The sequence below is a fragment of the Pseudonaja textilis genome, chromosome 1 (assembly GCF_049901715.1).
Source record: "Pseudonaja textilis isolate UNSWEBS1 chromosome 1, rPseTex1.2, whole genome shotgun sequence".
NCBI classification, from domain to species: domain Eukaryota; kingdom Metazoa; phylum Chordata; class Lepidosauria; order Squamata; family Elapidae; genus Pseudonaja; species Pseudonaja textilis.
This window is the reverse complement of record NC_141990.1, coordinates 313002549-313026669: the sequence shown is the minus strand read 5'-3', so window position 1 is coordinate 313026669 and position 24121 is coordinate 313002549.

Here is a 24121-nt window from a genome sequence, read left to right as displayed (position 1 = left end):
CCCACAACTTCTTTTTCTATCTCACCAATATTACAGCAACCCATAAAAATCATGGATTTCAATGACATCATATTTTTCCCATGTTTTCATCTAGCACACCTCCTTTTGAGGGGTCCTTGGTGGTCTCTGAGGTTGCTTGTTTTCTTTCAGACATTTCATTACCCAAACTAGGTAACATCACTGATAGTGTTACCTCGTTTGTTACCTGATGATGTTACCCTAACCCTAATTGATGATGTTACCTAGTTTGGATCATCTGCACAAAAAGAAGCAACCTCAGAGACCACCAAGGACCCCTCATGTCAACCCTGAGCTAGAAATATTCTCCTTTATTAGTACACCTCCTTTTCATCCTTTTATCTCCTTGTGGACACCATTTGGCTTCCACCCAGGTTGAGGAAAATATGCTTCTTTTGGTTGCCACTGTATAGCATTGGTTCCTTCTTTTCCCTCTAAGTCACAACATAGGAATGTTGGAACATAACTAAAGTGTCAAGAAATGCTACTCCTTTGTTCTTCCTTGCTACAGAGTTTCTGTGGAACTACAGTGCATTGACAGTCAAACAAAGGAATGATGAAACGCTGCATTCCCTTTGCTTTATCAAAATAGCATTAAAGGGACAATGGTATAATAAGAGGACAAATGAAAAAATCTGAGTTAGTGCCAAAGGACAGAAAGTGGGAAAAGAATGCAAAGGCATACATATCTACACACATTTGTGAAAACAAAGGAAAAGAATAGGCGGTAGAGTGGATAAGGAGGGAGAAGCAGACTCTAAAATTAAAAAGCAAGTTACTAGATACATAGAGTCTTACCATACAGGGAACTACATTCATAGGAATGGTGAGAAACAGGGGAATGACCAATCAGATCCTATAGTGGCTGTAGGTCAGACTGAGCACAAATCTCCTCCCATTGTCAATTCACTGAAGTCCAGATTGGAATTTGTTAAATTGACTTAATGATGAGCCAGGAGATAAGAGACAATGCAGATTTTCTCTAAGGTAGAACCTCAAGAAAAGATAGATTCAGATGGGAAATAAGAACTAGGAGAAAATTTCAATAAATATGAGAATAGAAATCAAAATTATGGCATAAAAGAAACATTATTTTATATAAAACTTGTTTTTTTAAAAAATCAACTCTACATGAAAACTAGCATTTTTTGTCTTCAGCCATCTGTAGCAGGTAATGATTAGACTGTAACTCTTTCACAAGAGAGAGCCCAGTTCAAGTCCTTATCTAGTGACAGAGTTTACTGGGTGACCAGGGACCATCTCTCAGAGGAACCTACATCATAACTTTGTTGAAGGAGAAAATTATAAGAACCTCCTCTATCCTCAGAAGAAAGATGAAAAATTCAGAAAGCAATATTAATACTTACTATATCCACATGCCATATTGGGCTGGGATGTGCCTATCTGATCAATTCACACAGGGGATTCCAGTTCAGGGAAGGGAATTAGAAAATAATTGCAAGCAGGAATACAATCTCTTGCAGAAATGAACTGTGACCCTGAAAAAAGTTGGCAAACCTGAATTGCATTTCAGAAATATTTCAAGGAGCCCAGGGTACCCCGTTCTTATCTTAGTATAATTGAACCACAGGTGTGTGAAACTAATCAAATATTCTTCCCCTATTTAGCCTTGTTTTAATTTCCAAGTGTATTTTCTTAATTTTAGATGATACACCCTTGGGATAAGACCTGATGTAGTTGTTATTTATAAGCTATAGTATTTGTAATGAAAGGAGGAGGAGGAGGAGGAGGAGGAGGAGGAGGAGGAGGAGGAGGAGGAGGAGGAGGAGGATATTATAATTTCATTTTATACTAGAGTTTTTTCCCAAGGGACTCCTGGTGGCATACAACATAAAACATAAAATGAAACACCCAGCAGTATCATAAATTTCTAGAATTATACTAACATAAGAAACTCCCAACTATAAGATTTAACCATTAAAGGCTCAAGTGAACAGCAATGTTTTCACTGCCTTCCTACATCCTAGGAAAGAGGAAACCTTTTGAATCTCTGGAGAAAGCTATTCCAGAGGGTAGGGACTGCCTCAGAGAAGCTTTGACTTCTGGCCCCTAAAGTATTTGTAATAATAGGCCATAATGAATACTTGGTTGTTTAACATGACCTGTGACACAAGGGTGGTGGTGGAAAATATCTATTATTTAATTATACCAAAATATGGGAATTATTCAGAGTTGGTTCCACATTTGAACATGCTGATATGATGTGCCCAATAAACCAGATCTTTGAGAAAAGCCATGGCCTCAGTTTTGAATTGATTGGGAGCATTACTCGGAGCCATAACACTGACTTTGTAAACTGCTTAGAGAGGGCTGCAAAACACTATGAAGTGGTATATAAGTCTAAGTGCTATTGTTATTGCTACATCTAACAGATGTTGGGCAAACATTAGTCTATCAGATCCCCTTTTTTCAGTGGGACTGTACAGTTGTGATTTGAGTGCCTGCCAGCCTTTCATGGTCCTTAGAGATAATTTTATTGCTTTGGCAATTAGCCTTTCTGTTGGTTACAAGATGTAGTTCCCCCTTTTTTATTTCATCCTGACAATTTTTTGGACTTGTTGGCAGATGGAGTTGAAGTTCTCATCACTCTCTCCTGCCATTGCTACGGCATGTTCAGCTGACCTTGGTTCTCATGAGCCTTGTTGCTGTTATGTCTGGCACTGTAGAGGAAAACATTCTACATTCTTCACATCCCTCTCACCCCCATATGCATGGCAACTTAGAAATGAAGCAAAGTAAACTATGGCTTCAGCTAGGGTCATTTTCAGAATTGAGAGTCAGTATATTTTCCCCAACAATCTAGATCCTTATTTGACCATCCTCAGAAGGATGGAATGCTGAGTCAACCTTGACCCAGTGAGAATCAAAGTGCTGGCAGTCAGCAGAATTAGCTTGCAATATGGTATTCTAACCACTGAGACACCATGGCTCATGGTATCTGCAACTTGCCTTACCTGAAATTCAAATGGAGCGTCTATTGGCTTATAGCTCATTTGTTCAAGTACTGTGTCCAATAGCAATTGTTTTAGATGAGTTAGGGACAAGATCCCTGAACATGTAGATGATGCTGAACTCCAGGGATCAGAGTGTCTCCTACGGCTTTTAAAAAGGCAGCAGCATGAAGGCAAATGTATCCAAGGAGAACCATTATTCTTTCTGTTGAAGTAGTCATTGGAATAAGCGAAAGCACAACTACTTGGAAGGCAATTTTAAGATGCCAGGAAGTAAATATCCTGGAATAGTGCTTCACCACTTAATGGCACATAGAAACACAAAAGGCTTTGATATTTAGTGTATTTAATTAATGCTTTACTCCAAGGGAGCAATTATACTGATATACTGGTAAGGATAGGAACCAGGAACGACACTTGGAAACTCAAGGAACATCATTTTGTTTGATTAATATTCCTTGCAGTCTTTTTTCTTGCTTTTTCAATGTTATTTATTTATTATTTGGTGAGCCACCCAGAGGTAGTTGGACTTGGATGCTCTTTTTTTTTTTTTAAGTATATTTGAAGAAAAAATCTTTTTTGTAAAACTCATTCAAAACTGTTAGGATATGTGCAGGGTAACCCTTATATAAAAAGGATATGCACACAGAAAACGGCTTATGAGAACAGTTATGAATAAATATACAGCCACACAGAGTTGAACAAGTTGTATTAATGTTTACTTGAAGAAATAGCACAGTCCAATAAACAGTCCATGTCATACACATTTTTAACAGTCCAGCAACATCCAATTATAAAGTCTTCTTGCCAGTTTCACGTCTTTTACAGCAGACAAATATCAAACCATAATACAACAAATAACTTTCAATATCAACAGAATATCAAAATAAACAGGGTTAGTCAGTATCGGTCCATAGTCAGTATCAATATTAAGAGAGATCATCAGTGAAAAAGAGAAAAAGAAAGAGAATTAAACCATGATCTATAGCTCCCTCTTATGGCAACTTGTAGCATAATTAACCAACTAGAACACAGCATAATACATTACAGTATTTTTCCTTAAAGCTACAAACATATATATTTGTAGTTTATATATTGTCAACCCAACTACGTTATTTACATATACATAACAAAAACTATTTATGGTACTGTTGATAGTCCCAGTTAATGGGTATTCATAACAACCATGTGGCATCTGAATGTGTTTTGCAGTTGAATTCACAATTCTACAAACAGAAGAAAGTCTCCTTCCTTCTTTGTCCAAAATGCACTGTGTATTAAAGTAACTGAAGCCAAGTACAGAGACAATGAGAAATGTGTGTGAATTAATTAAATTGCAGTAAACTGCAGATTATTCAAGAGGAGGAAACTGAGGTGACATTGCTAGATAGACCCCTGGTATTTGAGCTCTTCTCTTGCACAGCATTAACAAAATGCAAAAGTAAGCTAGAGATTGGAAATTTATTTCTTATGTGCTAAGGATATAAATTGGCCACAAAAAACCCTAAAAGCTTTTGTTACGAATAATTGAAATGAAGGGTAGCTTGGGCTGCTAGGCCTAACCAGAACCTGGTAACTTTCTGATAATCAACAAGAGTTTTTTTTTAAAAAAATATTGTTCCAAGCCAATTAAATGTTGGAAATAAATGATGTGAAGTAGGTCAGGACTCTGGGCACTGATGTGTTACTAAATATTTAACAATCAGCTCAACTGGCTCCAACTGCCAGCTACAGAACATCTGATTAGTGAACTAGGTATCCTAATTCAGCTCGGCTCTCACCTAGCTCACAAAAATCCAGAAAATTTTAACAGTCAGCTATTGTTTTTCTTATATGTATCCATGTATTTATAACTGTTTTTACTTATACCTATTATCTTGTAAGCAAATGACAAACCAAATAAAATAAATAAAATATTGTGAGTTGATGTGAACTGGCTCCATCATGCTACTGAATGGATCACTTGGGAGCCTAAGGAGAAATGAATTCTTGATTTTTTTTTCCTCAACCCTCTGGCAGAGCAATTGGATATTGACTCAAAAAGCCTACTCCATTTTAATCTTCTTTCCCTCTGAGTCATGTGATCCAGAAGAAATATACTATATATAGCCTCTGTTGATAACTGATTGAAAAAAAATTCCAGAAACCCCATTCTGCACGCAGAGAGAATCACCAAGGAGTAAAGGAAAAATTTTGTATCCCAAATTTGTTTAAACATTCGCTAAGTTTCCATCAACTCAAGAGATTCTTCTTGCATGAGCACACATACTTTAAGCAACTTTATCATTACTTCCATGTTCTCTCTTAGGTTGATTTAATAATTACTTTAATAATTACATACATTTTTAAAAGAATGACACCCTAGTCACTTAAAAAAATGTACATATACATGGAGAATTTCTTCCACCCATTCATTATGCAAAAACAGTTCTGACATTTATTTTGCTCTGTCTTAACATTGTGAGCCATACTTGGATTGAAAAAATCAATAGATTGGCCCTCGACTTCCTTAGATTTAATTTTAAGTACAGTAGTATTTAATGAAGTATTTTGAGTGATTTCCTAGCTGTGAATTTTTGGGCTGGAAGATGATAAACTTCACAGCATTGCCAGTATTTTCCTTCAACCAAGGAAAGAAATTTGCAGTTACATTTTTGTGTCACATAACTACATACAAAGGACAAGAAGGCCTGGATGAACATTGTCCATGGGGTCATGATGGGTCAAACATGATTTCACAACTAATAGCAACAATTACAAATAAAAATCAATCAATCTCCAGGAACTTCTGTACCATTTTTTAAGGGAAAAAAATCCTTCCCATCAGAATCAATGAGGGAATATCCAGTACACAACAAGAGAGCACTTGTGAATTAAGACACCTTCCTTGCTTTCCTGAGCAGTTAAAGACACTTGTCAGCTTGCAGCCTGGGTTTGAGAGCCAAGTGCTGTGAGATGGAGTGAACTCTTGTTACTTGTCTCAGCTTCTGCAAGCCTAGCAATTCAAAAGCATTTGAGTAGATAAATAAGTACCACTTCAGTGGGAATATACAGTGTTCATGTGCCTTGGCATGTGGTAATGTTAGTCTCATGACCATGAAAATGTCTTCAGACAATGCTGGCTGGAGATGAAAAATATCCTCAAGAGTCAGACATGACTGGAAAGGTAAAACATTTACCTTTTTGTTGATTTCAGTTAGATTTCTGTTAATTTCCAGAACATACATTTTCTTAGCAGAAGTACAGAGATTGTTATTGTTTCATCTTGTCAGTCTAGCCTAAATCTGTAATTTCATTCAGAAAATCCAAAAATTAATTAATTCCTACCTAATTTAGTTTTTCAAGATCATTCACAATCAGCTACCATTTTAATAGACTTTCTTTCTCTCCCCATCTCTTTTTTTTCTTCCTTCCTTCCTTCCTTCCTTCCTTCCTTCCTTCCTTCCTTCCTTCCTTCCTTCCTTCCTTCCTTCCTTTTTCTTTCTTCTTTCCCTTTGAATTAGCATTGATTCCTGATGACTGCTTGACTCCCTGTAGTTTTCTTGGCAACATTTCACAGTGGTTTGTCATTGCCTGCTTTTGAAGAACTGAGAAAAAGTGACTGACCCAGACCATATGTAACCCTGACAGCAAGCCAAGGCCATTTTGGATCCAACAGAACCATAGCCCTTCCTAGTATGCCATTGACCATTGACCAACACCCAGCATCAAAAGCTGGCTGGGATTATGGATGCAGGTTTCCTAATATATACTTTGCTCCTTTGAAGAGGATGCTACTCCCCTGGTATAAAGGAACTGAATTCTTGATCTAGCTCTGTCATTTTTTGGAACCAATCCCCTCACCATCCTTTTTCACAGGCTCTGAGAAATCTACTACATCACAAAGTAAATGCACAGAAATATTAGTGGGAGTTTTAAATCCTCTCCCTATCTTTCAACCTTTATATAGTCAACCTAAATGGTCTCATAGGACTAATAACATATACCAGTTCATATCTATCTATCTATCTGTCTGTCTGTCTGTCTGTCTGTCTGTCTGTCTGTCTGTCTGTCTATCTATCTATTTTTCTATCCATCCATCCATCCATCCATCTATTATCTATCTATCATTCATCAGTCTGTCTGTCTGTGTGTCTATCTTTGATCTCCCTTCTTATAAAATGTCAGGGAGACCCATGAGCATCCATGTTATTTCGGTATGCAGTAAATTCATTTTTATTTGCATTGAAATAACTTTCAGTCATTACAAATCTCCAGACATGGGCTGGCTACTTCCAGGCCTAAATTACTGTAGAAAATTCAGTTCCAAGAAAGGAAAAAAAGCAAGTAATTTCCAGACTGCAACATTGCGAGTTCCCTCTAAACAGCTCTTCCTGGTTTAGCAATTAAGTCCTTTTAATTTTTTTTCAAACAACCCAAAGGGGAAAAAATGAACCTGATTATATTTGAAGTCTGTGATACATCCACAGCAGAAAGCATCTGAAATTAGAATCTGATAAGTTCAGAGGGCTTTTTTTCCCCATACATCCATCCATAAATTAATCTTTTAAGGAAAAGAATCTTTGATGCTAAATTCAGTCTCAAATAAATTGCTTGGTGAAATAGGAGTAGCTTCAAGTAAACCTTTCAGATTACTTCAGCTCCTTCCACTCAGATGTATTTTCCCCAAACAAATTGTCTGGAGTAATATCTAATGTTTCGGACAGGAGAGAATCCAATCAGAAGGGTGGGAACCAGAGAAAGTACTTTTACATTCTTTGGATCTTTGTAAAAGCTTTGAAAAAAGATATATTTATTTCTATTGTATTTCTTACTTGCTATTGAAAAACATTATTTAGTATCCTATTTTCATGCTGCATTTGTGTTTCATGCTACTCAGGGAATCTGTATTTTGTTTATTTACTTTAGAACATTATCCTCTTGCCACCATAAAAACAGATTCCATTAATTTACCACTTAAACTAATCAAACAAACAAAAATGCATTTTACACTTTGCTCCTTGTCAGAGGAATCTGCATTTTGGATTGTGGGTTAAAATGGAATTCCTTGTAGTCTAGCAATGAATTAAAAGAGGTCTTGAAAATATATAACAGGATTGTTTGCCCCAGTTATTTGAAAGTCACTTGTTGATTTATTTATCAAATTTAAATGAAGCCTTCAAAATATTTGTAAATCTGAATCATCAAGGTTCCATTAATGTCTCATAGTTATTATTAGAGAAATCCTCCATGAGTTCCAACAGCTTATTACATTTTTTATGAAACTGAATTATTTTACGGTGAAAGCAATATATTTAACCTCAGAGATACTTTATTTATTTCTTCATGTAATTCCAATCCTGTTACTTATATTAAAAAATAATTCAGAGTCTTTGAGTAGGTATACCCTGATAATTAGATAAAACATCTATATAATATAACATTTCAAATATTTAAAAAAACTAATAAGATGTTGGAAAAACATACAGACACAATTACAGATTTGTCTAAAATTTAATGATATCTACCAAAATAGGTAACTATAAAAACACACAAACCAGGAGGGAATATATAAATTGGTATGTTGATGTGCTTGTAACTAAGACACGTTCAAAGATCAGAAAGTTACTATTGCATGGTTTGATGAAGATTTGATTGATCTATATTTTTCCCTATTTTTTCTCTTTTCTTATCACATATTTTTTTTCTTTTTTATCACATTCATTTATTTCTTTGGCTTGCTATTTTTTTACTCATTATCTTTTCACTTTACATCACTTTGCCTACTCTGAAAAAGAATATCATGATGGAGATTATACTGTATTGCGTTGATTTTATTGTTGAAAGTCATTTATTCTTAGAGCTATTCAGTTACTGCAGAAAATGCTATTGAGAGTATAATTAACAAACAGGTTAGTAATTTGGAGGTAGGAAGAACATTTCAACCTATCCTAAACTTATGTCTTTGCTACTGAACAAAGTGCAGTTCAATTCTGACCAGCTAGCTCAAGGTTGACTCAACCTTTCATTCTTCCGAGGTCAGTAAAATGAGGACCCAGATTATTGGGGGCAATATGCTGACTCTGTAAATCTACTTACAGAGGGCTGTAAAAGCACTGTGAAGTGGTATATACAGTAAGTCTAAATGCTATTGCTATTTGTCTTTCATTGAAGCAAAATTGTAACTTTGTGTTATTTCCCACACACACACTACTAAATGAACTCAACTAAACCTTTACTTAAGTTGTCCCAGTCCTGGTTCTCAGCAGTCTGGGTGTTTTTTTTTTCCTCAAGAAAAATATATATATATGGCTCCTTGGCCAGCTCTTAACATTTTCTCTCTGCCACCAAGAAGCTACACCAATGCAGTTGAGATAAACAGACTTGAAACTTTAACTTAAAATATTGTTGTCAGAAGTATCCAAAGAGATTTTCACCATTGCACCTCTTAGATGTCATTGTATTGTTTCTGAAGTTCTATAAACAATTTTCTAGTGGTCATCTAAATTGGACTAAGAATAATTGAAGGTCAATCAAGCTTTGTGTTCCTCCCACATCTGGGAAGAATTATTGCTTGACATTTTCTATCTTATTTCTATCATCTTTCCTTGCTGGGTGACATAAACAGTAGCTTAGATTCTTTAGGACAGTGTCAGAATGATGAAAGAAAAAGAATGACTGTTTATAAAGACATCCTCAAATTGAACTTGGTTCTGGGTGACTGAATTTATTTATTTATTAATCAAATTTATAGAACTGCCCATCTTACAGAGGTGACTCTGAGTCGCAAACTTCATTCAGAAAAAACTAACAAATAAAAGCAAAAATGAAAAACCCATATTATGAAATATAAGCCAGGCAAGGGTGGAGAAAAATTGCCACCCCATCAGTGGAGCTATTGGAGCAAGTTACTGGGTGCTTGATGTCTATGGAAATTCTCAATCCTCCAGGTCGTGGATGTCACAAAGGTGCTTTTTCCAAAGACAAGTAGACTTTCTTGGTTATTTTTCTTTGAAAACATTTTGCTTCTCAACCAAGAAGCTTCTTTATTTGTTTTATTTATTTATTATTGTTTGTTTGTTTGTCAAACATGTACAAAATAACAAGTATAAGTATGAACATAAACAGGAACAAAGGAAGTAAATACAGATAAATGGGGACAGTAAAACACTGTAAGAATGCTGGTGCGCTTATGCACATCCCCTTTAAGGACCTCTTAATAATGGGGTGAGGTCCATGGTAGACATTTTGAGGTTAAAGCTGTGTGGGGTTGAGGCTGTAACAATGAAGTCTGGTAGGGCATTCCAGGAGTTGCCCACTCTGTTGCTGAAGTGGTATTTTCTGCAATCGAGTTTGGAGAGGTTTACCTTGAGCTTGTATTGGTTGTTTGCCTGGGTATTATTTTGATTGAAGCTGAAGATAGGCAAGACATTGTAGCAGACAATTTTGTATACTATGCTTAGATCAGACCGCAGGCGGCTCAGTTCCAGATTGTCCAGGACCAAAATTTTGAGCCTGGAAGTATAGGGGATTCTATTGTGAATGGAGGAATGGAGTAGTTTTCTTGAGAAAAAAAAAAGTACTTTTCTTCACTTCCAACTGGGGAATGGGAGAATTAATATTCTTTGAAGCACCCCTGAGGGGTGCTAACCCTACTCCCTCAGAGTGCTAACAACCAGATGACTACAAAGAATATAAATCATTCCATTTCCCTCTATTCAATTAGAAAGAACTGAAGCAGCTCCTTGGATGAGAAGCAAAACATTTTCAAAGAAATTACCTGAAGAAAGTCCAGTTGCTTTTTAGAAAAAGCATCTTTGGGTCACTGGTTGCTTGGGAGCCTCAGGCTTCAGAACACAGCCAGGTCTTAAGGGCTTTCAGGAATATAAAAGGGATGGAACTAATCTATTTGTTTTTTTAGGGAGGCAAGAGAATATTCCCTAAAGTGGGTATCATGGCAAAGCAGACATATCTCCTAGGTCCCACCAAATGGAGGTCCCTAATCTAGAGTCCCCACAAGATGCCTATTTGGCCAGACCTGATGGGGTGGTTTGATGTAACCAGGGAAAGGCAGCCCTTCAGGTAAACCAATGCCATGCCATGAAGGACTTTAAAGGTTAAACCAGAACCTTGAATTGTTGCTGGAAGCAAACTGGTGACCAGTACAGCTTGCAATCAGAGGTGTAACCAGGGGTGGGATTCAATTTTTTTAACAACCGGTTCTGTGGGCATGGCTTAGTTGGTGGGCATGGCTTGCTGGACATGTGACTGGGTGGGCATGGCCAACTCGACATCACTCACATCAAGGGCACTTCTCCTCGCCTGGCCTCTCATGACAGTGGGGATGCTACACTGGTCATAAGTGTGAAAAATGGTCATGTCACTTTTTTCAATGCCATTGTAACTTTGAATGGTCACCAGTTTTAGACCAAAATTCAAAAGGGGTATGTAAACTCATGTTTAAATGTCAATCTTTCTACTTAGCCAAGAAGCCTTGCTGAATGGATTTAATCTTCCTTAGTTTCAAAATTCATACCAGGTAGTTCAGATCCCCCATTCTTACCTTTCTTACTAAGTAAAATCTTAGTAAGATTTAGCCTTCTTTCCAACCCAGAAAATCCATTTGAGGTGTAGAGACAGAGAAAACTATCAAGTTTGACCTTTTCTGTTTGTCCATTTTTGTTTCCTTCAATCTGGTGCTATGTCAGTTTGTATTTGCTTTTTTTTTAACTCTGAAAATTCCTAAACATTTTTCTTCAAATTTCTCCCAGTCGATGTGCATCTTATTATTTTCACACACTATGTTTTGCATATAATTTTCATTTAATGTAGAACACTTTATTTTGTTAACTTTTTCCTGTGTAAGAAGCTTCTGTGTACTCTTCTCACCATGCTCAACTGGGGGGAATCAGTATTTTTCATGTTGATTGAGACAGTTGAGACAACTGAGGATTCATATTTTTCTCAACCTTATACATTTAATATTTTGTTGCAAAAACTACACCAGTTAATCTAGAAAAGTGAAAACATAAACAATGTTTTGTGTTGATTCAGGATGTATGGATTTGTTATGTTTGCATTAAAGGAAAATCAAATATATTTTCCTCCTCCCTAAATATATATTGAACTACAACAGGTATGAGATCTATTTCAAACCACCCATTTCCAATCTCTTCATTATCCCTATCCAACTTCAACCCTTCTCTTCCTTTTCTGATTACAATGACAAGGTATTAAAACATTTTGGTTTGTGGATGGTTGCAAAGCCATAATGCATTATTCATAAACAATCAAGGAGTCAATAAGATGTTACTGTAAACATGTGGGTTAGGTAAGAAGGTTTGCATTTCTGAGTTACATGTGCTTGGCCTTCTGTTGTAGAATCTTTTCAAACTGTGTTTTCTATTTATGGTGATTATAATTATGCCATTAAGTAATTATGGCTATTATCTTAAGGTAACAACAGTCACAATGGAAAACAAACAGATCCCCAATCTGCTCATTGCTGCAAAACAGCAATTCTTTATGCAATGTCTTTCTGCTCAGAGGGAGAAGGCAAAGACGTACCATAGATGTGCAAAATAAATAAAACAATGAAAATAGATGTTGAGACTCTAAAAAAAGTGCAGAGAACCAAGATGATTTGGGGACTGGAGGCTAAAACCAGGGGTGGGATTCTACAAGTTCGCACCTATTCGCAAGAACTGGTTGTTAACATTCTAAACAGTTCAGAGAACCAGTTGTTAGAAGAAACTACTGGCCTAATCCTGTAAGGAAGGCAGGAAGGAAACATTCTGGTGTTGCTTACAGAAACTGCCTCTCCGTTAACACTTATTACATTTTTGGCAGGACTAGACTTCCTGTCTCAGGAACTTCTCTGGAGTTTTTTCACTTCCTTTGCTGGTACTTTGCTTGTGTGGAGTGACCATTCAAAGTTACAATGGCACTGAAAAAAGTGACTTATGACCATTTTTCAGACTTACGACTGTTGCAGTGTCCCCAAAGCCATGAGAGGCCAGGCGAAGAGATGCATGCCTCGATATGAATGATATTGAGTTGGACACACCCAACCAATAACATGACCACAAAGCCATGTCCACCCGGTCACATGACCACCAAGCCATGCCCACCACCTAAGCCACGCCCACAGAACCGGTTGTTTAAAAAAATTGAATCCCACCCCTGGCTAAAACATATGAAGAATGGTTACAAGAAATTGCCATGGCTATTTTGGTGAAGAGAAGGACCAGGGGAGACATGGTAGCAGTGTTCCAATATCTCAGGGGCTGCCATAGAGAGGAGGAGGTCAAGTGACTTTCCAAAGCACCTGAAGGCCAGATAAGGAATAATGGATGGAACTGATCAAGGAGAGATTCAACCTAGAAATAAGGAGAGATTTTCTGACGGTTAGAACAATTTATCAGTCGAACAATTTGCCTCCAGAAGTTGTGGGAGCTTCACCACTGGAGCCTTTCAAAAGGAGACTGGACTGCATTTGTCAGGAATGGTATAGGGTCTCCTGCTTGGGTGGAGGGCTGCACTAGAAGATTTACAAGGTCCCTTCCAACTCTGTTAATCTGTTAAAACTGGCCCAATTTGGTGAAAAGGCCAGGGACAAATTTAGAGAGCTCCACAAACCAAGTGAGACTGAACAAACTTTACAGTAAGAATATTAAGATCCTATTCCATGTTTTCTGTTCAACTCCTTAGCTGAAAAAAATAGCACAAGGAGTTCCTCTCCAGTTAGAACAATACAGGTAGTCTTCCAGTTGTGACAGCTATTGTGACCAGAATTGCCATTGCTAAGTGATGCAGTTGTAAAATATGATGCCACATGATTGTATTGCTTATCAATAACAACCCAGATAGAGACTTGTAATCTTAACACCAAAATGCGTGATTGTTAAGTGGGAAGTTGAGGTAGGGCATGCTGTCAACACATGCTACAGTGCGGTGCAGGAGGCCCTGAGAGGTTCAGCATAGGTTGCATGTGGGTTGCAAGATACTGCAGTGTAGCATGAGCTTAGGGAAAGCCAAAAGGATATGGGATACATGTGGGCAGGTGCAGAAAGACTAGAGAAAGACATAGCACAAAGAGGCCTGAGAAAGAGGGTATGGGGTGCATACTTGTAGGCAAGTGCAGGGAAGCTGGGGAAAAAGGGTGTGGGACAGTGGTGGTATTCAGCCAGTTTGTACTGGTTTGGATGAAATGGTAAGGATTTGGCCTGGGTCGCTGAACCAGTAGTAACTTCTGGCTGGCCATGCCCCCAACCTGGTTGCTTGGTTGCCACTTACTCACTTGTTCCGCCCCCGATGCTCTCTTACCCCGCCTGCCTGACACTAGCCCACCAGTCACTCCTTTAAGGTTTTTCTTTTTTCCCCTCCCGACAATCAACTGTTTCTATGATCAGCTGTGCCGGGATTCCCCTCGCTTGCTTACTGCTTCCTGAAGACCAGGAAAGCAAAAAAAAAAAAAAAAATCTTCACCCCCACTCCATTTTTTTTTGCCTTCCTGGGCCCCAGGGAGGCCCCAAAACCTTTTGGGTGGGGGGTTGCTGTGCCCCCTCATGCTCTTTTTTTTCCACCCTGAGCCCGAGGGAAACGTTCTGGGAGCAAAAATGCCCCCCAAAAGGCTTCCGTGAGGCCCAGAAGGCCCCAAAATGAAGCATGGGGGGTGGGTGCTGCATGCCCCACCCCCAGCTGAGTTTTCTGCCTTCCTAAGCCCTAGGGAAGCCTTCTGGGAGCAGCACCCTCCCCCCAGGAGGCTTGCCTGAGGCCCAAAAGGCCCTCCAAAATGGGGGCAGGGTGGTGCTTCAAAAAGCAAAAAAAAAAAAAAAAGAAGAACAGCCACGCCCACCTAGTCACATGGCCACGTCCCCTAGCCATGGCCCCCTAGCCACGCCCACAGAACCGGTTGCAAAAAAATTTGAATCCCACTACTGGTGTGGGATACGTGTGCACCAGTGGTGGGATTCAAATTTTTTTGCTACCGGTTCTGTGGGCGTGGCTTGGTGGGCGTGGCAAGAGAAGGATACTGAAAAATCTCCAGTCAGAGGTGGTATTTGCCAGTTCGCTGAACTACTCAGAATTTCTGCTATCGGTTCTCCAGAACTGGTCAGAACCTGCTGAATACCACCTCTGAGGTGCGCATGTATATAGAGAGAGGCTGGTGGTGGGGAATATGCAATGTGTCTGTGTCTGAATGTGGGGAGGTTTGAGAAAGAGGCCATGAGTCACAGGCATTCATCTGTGCAGAGAGGCCAGAGAAAGAAGATCCAGGCACAGGGAGAAGGGGGTTGCTGGTGGGTGTATAAGTATGTGTAAATGAACACAGGGAGGCCAGGGAAAGAGGATGTTAGTGGATGTTTGTGTTCATGTGTGCAACTGCAAGGAAACCCAGAGAAGGAGGGCATTGTGCAAACAAATAAAGGCCAGTGTTGAGACAGACAACCAAGCAACCTGTGACCTTCCCTACTAGCTTCCCCCCTGACTTTGCTTGTAGGGAGCCAGCGATGAAGGTTATCACATGACTGTGGGATGCTGCAATTGGTCATAGGTGAGAGCTTGTTGCCAAGTACCCAAATTTTGTTTACCTGACTGCAGAAGTACTGCATTGGCTGGAACTTTGAGGACGAGTCATAGGTCCCTTCATTCAGTACCATTATAAATTTGAACAGTCACTGAACAAATGTTTATAACTTGAGGACTACCTGTAATCATATTTCTAATGCACTGAGATTAGTGCAGTTCTTCTTTATAGATCTAAACGCTTCCCGCTTTCCTTTCCTGTTACAGATCCACCACTATGAAAAGCCTAGTTTCAACCATATGGGAATACTATTGGAATAAAAGTTCAGTAAAGTTAAAATAATATTTCAAGAGCCGTTGACAAATTGCCACCTTGAGCTTTGCATGAGTAGATAGTTTGTTCCAAAGATTGACCTGAATGGGCCTCTGATTCCTTCCTGATGGATTAGATATTTTTTGATGGGGCATACAATTGTGTTAGATACAGGAAAACAGAATATGAAACCTGTATGTTTATATCCATCAAAGCTATTTTTCTCTGCAAGTTGAAAAGGCTTGAACCATTAATAGCATTTTCTATTCAGGAAGAAGAAGATAAATCTCAAATGTGCCTTAAACCAAACTGATAAAACTAAAACTAAATAACTTAAAAGGAATCCCTGGAAACAGAAAGGAATCATGTGCCCTAGGTATTCCAATCTTGCAAAGGTCATTATAGGCCACAGAATCCACCTGCCCCTGAAAGTTATGTAATGGCAAGGACATGTAGGAATTTATGACCCATCAGCATGAAATGCTAGAAACAGAAAGCAATTATCTGAAAATACGGAGTGAGAATGGGCAGAAAGGTGCCCTAAATTTTGAAACAACTTCTTCAAATCCTTTCATAAGTCAGGTTTCCATTTCCCAAAGTAAAAAAAGAAAGTACTCATTCAGGTTGAAAGCAGTAAGTATTTCTCTGAATCTGAATTTGACTTGATCGTATCTATGAGTGTCCAGGGTGGCAAACAATAACATAAATACAATGATATCAAAATAAGTATGTAATTTTCATCAATCCTCTGAATTAAATTACACAATCATATTATATATGCAATGACATCATTTTTGACTGTTGTCATTTTGATGTTGTATATCTCCTGAGGCCAGAACAAAAAGCAATGGATGGAAACTAATCAAGAAGAAAAGCAACTTAGAACTAAGGGTAAATTTCCTGACAGAACAATTAATCAGTGGAACTACTTGCCTCCAGAAGTTGTGACTGCTCTAACACTGGAAGAACACTGGAAGAATAAGAAGAGATTGGATAACCATTGTGTGAAGTGGTGTAGGATTTCCTGCCTAAGCAGGGGGTTGGACTACAGTGGTGGGATTAAAAAAAAATACTACCAGTTCTGTGGGCATGGCTTGGTGGGCATGGCAGGGGAACTGATAAATCTCCATTCCCTCCCCACCCCTGGGGAAAAGTTACTGAAAAATCCCCATTCTCTCCCCACTCCACTAACCTGTTTTCCAGCTCCGTTCTCCTGGGCAGGGCAAAAAGAGAAGACCCAGATGATCAGCTGGGGGCGGGGATTGAGAGGTGATATTTGCTGGTTCTCTGAACTACTCAAAATTTCTGCTACCGGTCTCCAGAACTGGTCAGAACCTGCTAAATACCACCTCTGTTGGACTAGAAGACCTCCAAGGTTCCTTCCAACTCTGTTATTCTATTACATCGGGCACCAATGACATCAGCATTTAATTAAATCTAATGAGTTGCCTTTTTTTCCAGATCTCATTTCACTGCTCCTAATTCAGGTGGATTCCAAAAAAAAAAAGGCATGCATTTTTATTTACCAAAAGGTACAACTGAAAGCAACAGCTGTGAAAGAATAGTAAATATCATTTCATTATTAGGAACATATGTGGATAGTAGAATATATAAAATATTTTGCAGCCCTTAGCTTTCTTGTTTTTATGCTGTAATTCCCAAACAACTAGCTCAGTATGGCTGAAAAAAAGAACAAAGGTGTAAAAGAGGTGCTTTTCAATAATATATCTCACAATTGAATTAAACAGGCCTACCAAGGCCATTCCTAACACTGATAAATTGTGTGGTCAAGTTCAATTTAAAATCAATAGGTCATGCAAACAAGATGTGCTGCCTGTGATTAGGGACTGGAATGCCATAGGTAGAATTATTAAGGAGAAAAATATACAGTAGCTGGATTGTATGGCTTAGGAAATTGAAATGAACTAATTCATTTATGTCCTCATTGCTAACACTGTTTTGAAATAAAGTGGTTGTCTGAATATATGGATAACACCTGATTGGAATATCAGATTGACCGGATTATTGCTAAAAGGAAGTGGAGAAACTCAGTTAAAGACATGGCCAGGTGCTAATGCAGAATGGCGGCGCCCAACTAGGAAGGTGAAGCTCTAGCTCCAGGAGCTCAATCTCCCTATAAAGCCACCGACTGCACCAGAAATCATCTTTAAAGCTGCCGCCTGCACCAGAAATCACCTTTAAAGCAGCAGTAAGTACTGCAGCAGTAACCATGAGTAAACCGGAGCCCAAAAAACAAGCCCAAAAAACACTGGATTCCGAAGCTCTGGAGCCCTAATCATGATGGCCGAGCTCCTGCTAACTGATCTGGAGCCCTCCTCTCCTTCCCCAGAGAAGCTCTTTCTGTGGCATTTGGAAAAGACTGAGCTGAAGTCTTCACTCCGGTCCGTGTTTCCAGCGGGAACACGGACCGTTCCTATTGGCTGATGCCGTTTGACAGCTGGCTATAAAAGGGAGCTGTCAAACGGCATCAGCTGTTGTCTGCCGGCTGGCTACCTTGTTAGCGCAGCAGCCGCGGCAACCCTTTATTGCTACAATAAAGTAAAAGCTGAAGTTCACTCCGTGTTTGCCTCAGGTTATTCTACCGCTCCACAACACTTTCCATTGAGCCCAATTAACCACAGTGGAGGAGCTCTTGAACTGGATCACTTGGAGCCAGCGGAGCGCAAACAATGTACCTTCATTTAAATCCCCCACACAGCTGATCGATGTATCTTCCACGCCAGACACCGTATCTCCATTAATATCCCCCACAAAATTTCTCCGGAGCCATATCGGACAGCTGGCAGGGAGAAACAAAGAGGGAGGATAGAGAGACCAAGTCTTTAAGAAGTTTTTCAGTCCCTTCTTGCTCAGATTCAGCTGCGTGTATTGCTCTTATTTCAGCATGTTCAAAACCTACAGTTTTTACAACGAGTGTCCCCAGCGAATCAGATGACAGCAGCAATAAATCAAAGCAAGGTTACAAGTAATCAGATTGCCTGAATCCTCTCCCTGAATTATTTTCTCTCTCTGAGCCACAAACTTTTTTTTTAAACTCAAAGAGAAAGGGCCAGAGATTGCCCCCTTCAGCATCTTTGCATCTTTACTATCTCAAAAACTCAATCTACAAAACAAGAAAGAGAGTGTAAACCCTTGCTCACTGATTGTTTTCAAGAGGAAAGAGGAAAAGAGCATGAGTAGGACTTGAAAACGTTTCCTCTGTTCATGTTTTAAAACCTATTTGACACAAAGAAACTGCTGTTTCTCCAGCCCAGGAAAAGAGGCCTTTTAGTTTATTAGGGGTTATAAACCTATTCTCAGATATCAGCAACAGCTAAGCAAAGCAATAACCCTTTACTTACTGACTCTCAATACTACTTCATTACTTTTATTATATCAAAACTTATAACTTTCTACCTCAAGACCTATATCAAAGATTAGATAATGATGTCTCCAAATCAATTTCTTTAAAATAATTAATTTTATCAAATAATTAATTGATTTATTGTTTTTATTGATTAGTATGATTGAGTGTTTAGTGCATATAATGTGATTACTGAATATCTGATTAGTAAAATCAGTGATTTAGTGAATTTAATTGACCAGTGTGTTTAGTAATTACTATAATTAATTAGGTTGATTGTTGCTTAGCAAAATTATTTGATTAGAGTGATTTGAATAATCGATTGATTGATTGATTTTTAGTAATAAGTAACCTTACTTTTGATTTGTTCTCTAACATATCAATTAACATTTATTAATTATCAACATTCATTAAGTAACTGTCAACCTATCACATGAACTAGCTATTGTAATCGTTTAATGTACTATTGCCATTGACCATGCCAGCCAAAAACTCCAAACCAAAACAAAAGAAAAATATCTCTACCAATGACCTCCCAGACTCCTGCACATGTTTCAGATGTCTTGAAACCATCAATGAAAGCAAAATTTACATCAAATGCCTCCTATGCGACAATCAAGCCCACCCTGACTACTTAAATGCAAACAAAAGCCAAGCTGATGTGGTTAAAAATTCAGATACATTCTTTTATCTATGTCCTCCTAAGCTAAACAAACTAAGTACCCTACCTGACAGAGTTGAAAGCATAGAATCACTCATTCACTCAACACGTTTTGAAACAACTATACAAGCAAGCCTAATCTCTCTTGAAAAAAAATACAGCACAGATAAGTGAGTACCTATCAGCTCAAAATCAAATCCCACAACAACCATAACCACTACCTCGACTACAATCACAACTACAACCAAAAATAACCACCAAACCACAGCCACAAACAATTACTAACTCATCAAAAAATTCCACAAATAATATCCCCTTACTTATCAAAGACATCATGGAATGTGAACACAAACATCCAAATGCCATCTTATTTGGTCTCAAAGACACCAACGAATCAGACGACATCACCAAAGTTCACAATATCATAAGCAACTCAAATACAACAAACATCCCTCCTGAAGATATCATTGAAATAACCAGAGATGGCCCTGAGTTCAAATACAATGACGGCTCTGTGGCCTTAAGATTTTGTAGAGTTGTATGCAAAAATGAGTCCAGCAAATACATATTCATTCATACAATAAATACCATTGCAAAAACCAATCCCAACCACAAAAACTTCGCTCAAGACCAGACTTATTCATACTGCAAAGAATCCACTCCCATGAACTCCGTGAAGAACTCAAAAACCATCTAGACCAGGGGATCCCAACCTGGGGTGCTCACACCCCCTGGAGGTACAAGACGATTGTGCAAGACACAATTTAATATGTATATTCATCTTATCTGTTCAACTTCATATCTTTTCCCAACTTCTCTTTATTTCTCCCTCTCCTTCTATTCAATTATATTTCTTTTGCCTTAAATTGTATATATTCATTATATCCATCTGTCTTATTTAAAATTTCATTGTTCTCTTCCAACATTCTTCTAATGTTTTGATAAACAAACAAGACACAAAACATAAATACATAAAACTTCTTTTTGGAAAGTGGCTTACTCCGGGTAACACCTTTTTTGTACAGACATAAATCAAATTCATGCTCACTAATATACTATTTCATATCTTATTTAACATTCTATATTTTCTATATATTTTCTCTCTTCATTCACTCTCTTAATTCTATTTTATTTATTTTATCTCAGTTTAAATAATTATACTTGCATCTTTTGTCTGTTCTCTTTCAATTATCTATTTTTTTTTCTTTCTAGTACAATATTTCTCCTGTAATGACTGGTTGAAGTATGACAACTTTTTATCTTTCCCCTAAATTTAACACTTAAAATAATACATACTTTCCATACTGATTCTGCTTAGTACATTCTGAGTATCACATTTTAGAATAATAAAACAAAAAGAAAAAAAGAGAATTAAGTTTATAAAATAATAAAGACAATATTCCATAGAAAGTTAAACTCTATTGTTAAATCTTAAACATTTTTATACATTCCCTTTAATGCATTATTAACTCATATAATATTTCAATTTTCTAACTCAATTTCAAATACTAATATCTACAATACAATCTTATGTACTTTTGCAGAATCATTTTTTAAATTATAGTTTACCCTTTGTCTCTGAAAAAAACCTGTTTTTTAACATCTTGTTTTAAACCTTTATGACTTCTTTTTCCTCTTTCCCTTCCTTTCTTATCAATTCTAGCCTTTTTACCCCCCATCTCTCAAATTCCACTTCTTAATCTTCCCTCTCTGTTTCCTCTGCATTTTTATTTATTATGCAATGTATTAACTTTGTTTTCATTTTAGAGTTAAGTATTGTTATTTAGCGGCCGTCACATACATAGCTGAAAAGATTCAATCTTACCATATATTTAATGCGTTCAGTAGTTCCTAAAGTCTAAATTTCAGGGGGTGCGAGGTTCGAGTGAAATTTATTTAGGGGTGCAGGGGGAAAAAAAGGTTGGGAACCACTGATCTAGACAATGGAGAAAAGGACCTATACATTGACTACTGAGCTGATTGGATTAAAAGAAAGTCACAAAACCCACAACCCCACATCCAACCCCACCCCATCCAATCCAACAACACTCAAAACTATGCAAGCATGCCCCTAACTACCTCTATTCCAACCACAACTGGCCTTAAATGCAAGCTACTCAATGCAAGAAAGCTTATAGATAAAATACCTGAATTTCTCCTCTTACTAAATACGGCTAAATTCAACATTATGTTTGTCTGTGAAACATGGCTCAATGCATCTCTCCCTGACTCCATTACCACAGTAAGAGACTATCATGTTTACTGATCAGATTGTGAAATCCGTAGAGGAGGTGGTGTGACTATCTTCTATAAAAAGTCCCTACAACTAAAAAACATCCAAGTTACCCAGGAGCTTGCTATTCCTGAGACCATCATCTGTGAACTGTCCTTAAATATCACATTTCAGTTCTTACTATGTTACAGAGCCCCTGATTATGACATCGAACATGTAAACAAGCTAAATACACAGCTAACATGGACAGCATCCTGCCCACACACTTTTATCTTTCTTGGTAACTTCAATCTACCTCATATTAACTGGACCATTAACAAATGTACAACTGAACCCACACATGCAACCTTGTACAATGCAGTAACAAATCTGGGACTAGAACAACTAGTAACCAACAACACTAGACTTAAAAACTGCCTCGATCTCATCTTCTGCAATAGTTTGAATTCAATTTATGGAATACAAATTAAAGAACCCTTTTCCAACAGTGACCACAGCATGATTGACTTTTGTCTCAACATACATCCACACAAAAATCATCACAACGATGTGATTCCCAATTATAACTTCAAAAGAGGCAACTATGATCTTATAAACAATGATCTCTCATCCCTTGATTGGCAATTTCTATTCACTGAACGCAATACTGTTGAAGACCAATACAACATATTTTTACTTGGAGTCAAAAGAGTCATTAATCTATATGTACCAATAACAACTCCCAAAACCAGAAAAAACAGATTACCCATAACAATAAGTAAACTTCAGTCCAAAAAGAGACCACTTTGGCAGAAAAACAAATCTGGTCACATTGCCAACTTCAAAAGCCGATACAAAAATTTATGCCACCAGATAAAGACTGAATGCACCAATTATCACATTAAACAAGAGGAAAACCTTCTATGCACCAATTCCACCCACACTTTCTTACAATTTTGTAAGCAACAAACTAAAAGACTTAAGGTCCATCCCATCCCTGAAAGGACCAAATGGTAAAGACTGCAACGACGACACCATTAAAGCCCAACCTCTTTAACACATTTTTGGCTCAGTATTTGTAAACAGCAATGAATCATGCCCAGAATTTCCTAGCCGAACCACAGACAACTACAATGATCTAATATGTATTGATTTTACAGAAGACAATGTTGAAAAAGCACTACACAATCTAAAACCACATCTGTCTATTGGACCAGACTGAATATGTGCTTAGTTCTTAAAAAAGCTATCTACTGCCATAGCCAAACCTCTAAGCATAATCTTTGGAAAATCTTTCAGGACCAGCTCCTTGCCTCACCTATGGTCACTAGCCATGGTCATCCCCATCTTCAAAAAGAGAGACCCCAGCCTCCTTGAAAATTACAGACCAATCTCCTTTTGCTGCACCACCTGTAAAGTCATGGAATCAATTATTAACCAATCCATTATTCTCCACTTAGAGACAAACAACCTACTCTCCAATAAACAATTTGGTTTCAGGAAAAAAAACTATCCTGTAATCTGCAACTCTTACACTGCAAAAACATATGGACTAAACAATTAGATCAGGGCAAAGCAATAGACGCAATCTACATAGACTTCTGTAAAGCGTTTGATTCAGTGGTACACGACAAACTACTCCTAAAACTAAAATCTTATGGTATCTCTGGACAACTACATAACTGGATAGAAGCATTCCTGTCAAACAGACAACAAATGCTCAAAATTGAGAGTGTCCTAGCAAATTCTGTACCTGTTAATAGTTTGTGTCCCCCAAGGCAGTGTTCTAGGACCAACTCTATTCATACTCTACATAAATGACCTCTGTGATCATATTAAGAGCAATGAAGTAAAGCTGTTCAATACCATAGACAATACTGCTACCCTTCAAAAAGATCTTGACTATGTATCAGAATGGTCAAACAAATGGCAACTTCAAATCTCAACAAATAAATGCTCTGTCTTACATATTGGCAAAACAAATCAGAAAATAAAGATCTTGTTGATGATCCAAGCTCTGTAAAGGACCTTGGAATACTCATTTCTAATGATCTAAGTGCTAGAGCCCACTGTA